This window comes from Myotis yumanensis, unplaced genomic scaffold, assembly GCF_028538775.1.
Source record: "Myotis yumanensis isolate MYYU_CA2020_CCGP unplaced genomic scaffold, mMyoYum1.0.hap1 SCAF_11, whole genome shotgun sequence".
Classification (NCBI taxonomy): Eukaryota; Metazoa; Chordata; class Mammalia; order Chiroptera; family Vespertilionidae; genus Myotis; species Myotis yumanensis.
The window spans coordinates 49771316-49778992 of NW_027223762.1; the positions used below are offsets into that span (position 1 = coordinate 49771316).

Sequence of the window (7677 nt, forward strand, 5' to 3'; positions counted from 1 at the left end):
AAAATTAAAAATTAAACTAAACTTTCAACATGGAAAATACAGTTGGAAATACTTCCTTCCACTGTTAGGTGTTTTTTCTCTCTGAAAACAATATCTATGTCTATGTCTATGTCTATCTATATCTACATATATCAACTACCTATGTTCTCAAAATTGCCCTCTCAAAGAACTTGAAGACATAATTTTCAACCTGTGTAAAAAGATAGAAGCATTCTTCTTTTTTCAAGAACAACTGAATATAATAAGGGAAGTTTACCTATTGAATTGCAACAGCAATAACAAATTGTATAATTGGTGAATGAGATTGCAAATTGTGGTTCATGACAGGAACCCATTTTTCCACTTGACTCTTCATTTTCATCATGAGGTTAAACTAGAATTTGACATATTATGTAAAGTTAGTTAATTCTGTAACACATAAATGAGATAATTCTAATATATAAATTAGTTAAATTTTGTAAATCAATATTTATGAATATATATAATTTTGAAATCATTACATGTGAATTTCTGGTATACATGGTAATAATAGTAAATGGGCCTGTATAATAAAAACATTTGGATTCTTCTGCTGTGGTGAATAGGGGACAACTGTGTTTTGTATAAAGGACCTTGTGCTGATTCAATTAAATCATAATCTTGATTGATGATAGTCTATCCATTTGCCTATGAGTGACCTACTCACTTTAAGTTTTTAATACATATAGTCAGATAATTTAAATATGTAATAATGACCCATGGAGCCATCATCTCAAGCAAAAGCTAGGATCTTGACAATAACTTGCATTAAATGATATCCTTTCTACCAACATACCCTAGCCTTCCAACACTCACGGGGTTCACATCTTAAATCCTGTGTTCATAGATCCCTTCCTTTCTTTTTTTTTCTTTTTTTACTGTTTTAATTAAATCTTTATTGTTCAGATTATTACAGTTGTTCCTCTTTTTTTCCCCTATAGCTCCCCTCCACCCAGTTACCACCCCACCTTCTGCCCTTACCCCTGCCACTGTCCTCATCCATAGGTGTATGATTTTTGTCCAGTCTCTTCTCGCACCCCCCACACCCCTTCCCCGCTTGCTGGGAATTGTCAGTCCATTCCATTTCTATGTCCCTGATTCTATTATATTCACCAGTTTATTCTGTTCATCAAATTTTTATTTGTCTTCTTAAAGGATACCTTTCAGCATTTCATATAATATGGTTTGGTGGTGATCAACTCCTTTAGCTTTTTCTTATCTGTGAAGCTCTTTATCTGACCTTCAATTATGAATGATAGCTTTGCTGGATAAAGTAATCTTGGTTGTAGGTTCTTGCTATTCATCATTTTGAATATTTCTTGCCACTCCCTTCTGGCCTGCATAGTTTCTGTTAAGAAATCAGCTGAGAGTCGTATGGGTACTCCTTTGTAGGTAACTAACTGTTTTTCTCTTGCTGCTTTTAATATTCTCTCTTTGTCTTTTGCTCTTGGCATTTTAATTATGATGTGTCTTGGTGTGGTCCTCTTTGGATTCCTTTTGTTTGGGGTTCTCTTTGCTTCCTGAACTTGTAAGTGTATTTCTTTCACAAGGTAGGGGAAGTTTTCTGTCATTATTTCTTCAAATAGGTTTTCAATATCTTGCTCTCTCTCTTCTTCTGGCACTCCTATAATTCGGATGTTGGTACGCTTGAAGTTGTCCCAGAGGCTCCTTACACTATCTTCATATTTTTGGATTCTTTTTTCTTTTTGTTTTTCCAGTTGGGTGTTTTTTGCTTCTTCGTATTTCAAATCTTCGCTATCCTCAGTGTGTGAAGTGGCAAGGGCAGTGTTCACCTCAACTCCCTCCTCATCAGACTGAATGCTGGGGTTGGGCTCGCCACCTTCACTGGGGTCCTGGGTGGCTGGATCAGTGCAGGATAAGGAAGGTGACTAGGCTCATAATTCAGAGAAACTTGGTACTTGAAGAGTAACTTCAATTTGATTGATTCACACCCTAAGACAGGGGATAGCTTGGCATTATCTTCTCCACCCAACTTTCAACAATAAAGATTAAAAATAAAAATAAATCTGTAAATACTACCATGATAACCTCTCCCCCAATGAGTCTTTACCATATTTATTATGAAGCTCAATGTTATAACATGAAGCATATGTCATTAAATTTTAACCCAGTGGAGAAAAAAAACACACAAAATAACATTCAGGGTCCCCTGGTCAGATATGTCCATTATACCCCTCTGCTCTAGAATGTCGGTATTTACCTCCATGGATAACATGCTGCCCTTGGGCTCTCACCTCTCTGCCACCTGCAGGTAACCTGGGGAAAGGTATGCAGGGAGGCTCCCTCAGAAACCTTCTGCCACTCTTTCGGCTTCATTTGCTGGGTGTGCTCCATTTCCAGCTCCTTCTGGGTGTGCTCTGTGTCCAGTTCAGCTTTGAAGGTTTCAAGTTCCTTCCTCTTATTTTCCTTGTAACTTTCCAGGTGTTGGGACTGCGTGGGTTTGTATCATTCTAATTCACACGTGCACATAAATCCTCCAGATTCCACAGGTGGTTCTCTACCTCCTCAAAACTAGTCTCTAAAGGTGTCAGATTTGCTGTCAAGGATTCTAAAAGCAATTTTTTTTGGTTAATCCTCACCTGAGGATATTTTCCCATTGATTTTTAGAGAGAGTGGAAGGGAGGGGGATAGACAGAGAGAGAAACATCGATGTGAGAGAGAAACACATGGATTGTTTGCCTCCCGCATGCACCCCCGACAAGGGCCATGGATCCAGCCTGCAACCTAGGTACCTGCCCTTGACCGGAATCAAACCCTGGATCCTTCAGTCTGAAAGCCAACATTCTATCCACTCAGCTAAACCGGCTAGGGTGATTCTAAATTTTTAAAAATCTGTTTTTCATGTTAGGCTTCTGTGCATATGTTCTATGCATAATTTCATACTTAGAAAGTATTCTGCTAAACTATTAAAAAACATCTATAATATGCATACTATATATATATATATATATGAAATATGTATTCTTCTTTTTTTAAATACATTTTATTGATTTTTTACAGAGAGGAAGGGAGAGAGATAGAGAGTTAGAAATATCGATGAGAGAGAAACATCGATCAGCTGCCTCCTGCACATCTCCTACTGGGGATGTGCCCGCAACCCAGGTACATGCCCTTGACCGGAATCAAACCCAGGACCCTTCAGTCCGCAGGCCGAGGCTCCATCCACTGAGCCAAACCGGTTTCGGCTGTAATCTTCTTGATAACACAACTAGGATGTACTATATTCTTACTTTATGGATGATGATATAAAACCTCAACAGGTAAGCAATTTGTCCAAAGCCACACAGATCTTAGGTGCTATGGCTCAGATGGGAGCCATTTCTGCATCACTGTAACCCCTATGATGTTCCAATTATCCCTATGTATTTAGATCCTTATTGTGTTGAACTAATTGCATTGAATATAAGATGTGATGATACAGGAATAAGGAGAAATTATGTTAATAAACACAGATGATATAATCATTATTTTCAGAGAATTCCTTGGAGAGCTGTGTTTAAATTGTCTATTGGAGCAGAGATATGCATTCGTAAATATTCTGCATTAGATTCTGTTCCTCAAAAACCATAATATAGTATAATCTGAAAATGAGGGCAGAATGGTCAGTGGGTATGCGGCACCCTCTCCTGAGATTACAGCACTATAGGTACATCAAGCTGCATCCCACACCAAGAGCATCTCTCTGTAGGCGGCCAAGAAAATGGGATATCCATGATCCTTCTGCCAGCGATGCACCAAGTGATGCTGGCTGCTGTAAACTCAAGCCTATTGTGTGACAGGAAAGATGGGGAAGGAAGGAGTGATACATGATGATATGAGGAGCTCCATCTTATTCAAATGGATGTCGCCATATTTTAGCTTCAACAAAAAATGCAGGAAGACTTTCAGTCAGTAAAAAGCAAAATAAATAGATAAATACTCACAAAGCAAAATTTAAATTTCTTAATGTAAAAGTCATGTATAAAGGTAAACTGTAGGCAACAGATAAAAGTCAACAATACCGCTGTGTATTATCACAAACTGCTTAACTGCAGGCAAATAAAATCAGGGAAAATAAATTTGAAGACATGCAATTAAGACTCGCTTTGAACAAATGGAATTTTATTTCCTTGTTCTAATTAGAAACAAATAAAAAGTAAACAGCTGTTGCAATAACTTGGCTTCAATTAAAAAGATATTTAGGGTTCATTTCACTCATGTACACCTGACATAGTTACCTCCCAAGGGAACCTGACTAAATGTGGAGAGTTGCCTCATTCTGAAGAGATACAACAAAGTGCACTAATAATTAAGACACCATTCGCAAATTAGTCAACTGAAGCTCAGCCAAGACTTAAATATGAGATAAAATGTAATCAAAATATAAAACTATGACTTTTATTGTGAAAAATAAATGTTTTAGCTCCTGTTAAGATTTACAATGAAGTTGTTCTGACAATTCTTTTGAGAGTCTTAAAGTATTATTTCTATTTCTCAGATGTGTATTTTTTGAATTTTCCTTCTGTGCAATATGATGTGGTAGCTTTACACAACCTAAATCACAGTCATGGGTGCCCTAATATAAACCTGCAGGAATAGGTTGGGAGTAATAGCTTGGCCCTCTCTGAGTGATGCCAGACTGGGAATATTGGGAACACCTACAGATAGATGGCCATGTTAGTAGAAACATTTAACAACAGGCAGTTGGAGGAAATAAAGTAAAACATATTAACTATAGTATCTGAAGGTGTGGTCCTAACATGTTCTTAGTGATACCAGTAAGATGGCACAAGTGGCCATTATCAACCATGTACGTAAGTGGTCACTGTCTAGTATGTATAGTGGTGGGATTCTAAACCTTAGCAGGAAATAGACAAGAGCAAGTAGAGTCATATATAATATATACTAGTATGGCAAGTGTCACAGAGAACTTTGCTCACGAAATCATGGAACTCAATCACAGGGCACCTGGACCAATTAACATGCTATTTATATTAAAATTTACTGGGCAAACAATCATCTGGGCATCTGTGGCCTTTGAATCTACCTAAGGCAGTGATTCACAAACTGGCACACATTTATATCACTTAGGAACATATATATATATATACTAGAGGCTCGGTGCACAAAAATTTGTGCACTCGGCGGGGTGGGGAGGGGGGTCCCCCAGCCTGGCCTGTGCCCTCTCGCAGTCTGGGACCCCTCGGGAGATAATGACCTGCTGGCTTAGGCCTGCTCCCCGGTGGCAGAGGGCACGCCCAATCCCTAGGTGCAGCCCCTGGTCAGGCTCAGAGCAGGGCCCATTGGGGAGTTGGGGCACCGCCCCGTCATGCACAGAGCAGGGCGGATTGGGAGATTGCGATGCCACCCTCAGTCACGCTCAGGGTAGGGCCGATTGGGGGGTTGGGGCCCCGCCCCCTGTCACACTCAAGGCAGGGTCGATGAGGAGGTTGCGGCGCCACCCTGTCACACACAGAGCAGGGCCGATCAGGGGGTTGGGGCGCTGCCCCCTGTCACACACAGAGCAGGGCCAATCAGGGGGTTGGGGCGCTGCCCCCTGTCACTCACAGAGTAGGGCCCATCAGGGGGGTTGGGGCTCCATACCCTGTCACACACAGAGCAGGGTCAATCAGGGGTTTGGGGAGCTCCCCCCTGTCACTCACAGAGTAGGGCCGATAGGGAGTAGGGGCACCGCCCCCTGTCACACACAGAGCAGGGCGGATCAGGGGGTTGGGGCGCTGCACCCTGTCACACTCAGGGCAGGGCCAATGGGGAGGTTATGGCTCTACCCTGTCACACACAGAGCAAGGCCCGTGGAGGGGGGTTGGGGCGCCACCCTCTATCACCCACAGAGCAGGGCTGATCAGGGGGTTGGGGCGCCACCACTGTCACACTCGGGGCAGGGCTGATGGAGAGGTTATGGCTCTACCCTGTTACACACAGAGCAGGGCCGATCAGAGGGTTGGCGCGCTGCACCCTGTCAAACACAGAGCCGCAGGGCAATCAGGGGATTGGGGAGCTCCCCCATATCAGGCACAGAGCAGGGCTGATCAGGGGGTTGGGGCCCCACCCACTGTCACACACAGAGCCACAGAGCGATCAGGGGGTTGGGGAGCTCCCCCCCTGTCACACACAGAGACGCAGGGTGATCAGGGAATTGGGGAGCTCCCCCCTATCAGGCACAGAGCAGGGCTGATCATGGGATTGGGGCGCCTTTCCCTGTCACGAACAGAGCAGGGCGGATAGGGAGGTTGTGGCCTCGCCCCCTGTCACACACAGAGCCGCAGGGCGATCAGGGGGTTTGGGTGCTGCCCCCTGTCACGCTGATACCGGTGCCGGGAGCCTCGCTGATCAGCTGATCCCGGTGTCGGGAGGCATATTACCCTTTTACTATATAGGATAGAGGCCTGGTGCATGGGTGGGGGCCAGCTGGTTTGCCCTGAACGATGTCCTGTATCAGGGTGGGGGACCCCACTGGGGTGCCTGGCCAGCCTGGCTGAGGGGTTGAGGGCTGTTTTCCGGCTGGCGAAAACATCAATACAATGTTGCGGTCCGGCTGGCTTTCAGTCTGGCTGGTTTCTGGGGTTTTGTTTAGCTTCTTATTTGCAACATAGTTGCTTAGAGTTGCAGCTGAGAGGCCAGCAATTCAGGCGGGGAACGTTGGAGTCCGCCGTCACTGCAGCAAGCAAGCCTCCCTGCTCGCTTCAGTGCATGGCTGCTGGCCACCATCTTGGCTGACAGTTAATTTGCATAAGGATATGCTGATTAGCCAATGGGAAGGGTAGCGGTTATACGCTAATTACCATGTTTCTCTTTTATTAGTGTAGATATATATATATATATATATATATATATATATATATATATATCTATCTATCTATCTATCTCCTGGTACCTGGCTTATACCAAAAAATATTCTGATGTAATTAGTATAGGATGAGACAATGCCATTGAGTGTTTAAAAGATACTCAGAAGGTTCTAATATGCAGTAAAGTTTTGGATCTGACGGATAAAGTCAGGAATCACCCAGACACTCAATGTAGGACTTATATGGTGGTGGAGAAAGAGACTTTGGACTAGGAAATTAGAAAGCCCTAGTACTCATTGGGAGTCATATATAGAATGGGGACTAATCATATTAATTAATATGTGTGGCATTAAGCTTCAGTAATTAACACTGGGTGGCACTGGTCATGAATGTATAGACAAAATATCAATAGGAAAAAAATGAAGTCCAAACACAGATCCATATACATATGGAAATTCAGTATCCAATAAAGGAAGCATCACAAATCAGTGCAGTAATAAAAGATGAGTCATGAATTTGTGTTGGGGACATTAGTTAGCCCTCAGGAAGGGCCACAAGCTCAGGGACAATGACAGCCTGTATTTCCAGAAAAGCTCAGTATATGGTCAGCTACTGCTGCTCTAATGATGTATCTGTGATAGCAAAACATTTCCCAGTTGCTCTTTGGATGAAGTCCGTAATTTTAATAACATTGGTGTGATCACAGCATTAAGATTGCTATAATCCACCATACATTCTCTTCAAGTTTAAGAACAGGCCAAATTGGCTGTTTCAGTGGGAATAATCATCACTTCACTAAACAACCCTAGCATAAGGAGTTTCAATCTTTGCAAGTCTGTTTACATTCACA

The 7677-nt window shown here is 42.7% G+C and overlaps 1 pseudogene; it reads right to left on the reverse strand.

Annotated features, from left to right (window-relative positions):
- Window positions 1–256: 256 nt before the first annotated feature.
- On the reverse strand, window positions 257–2636 carry LOC139019242 (dysbindin pseudogene; annotated as a pseudogene).
- Window positions 2637–7677: the final 5041 nt, after the last annotated feature.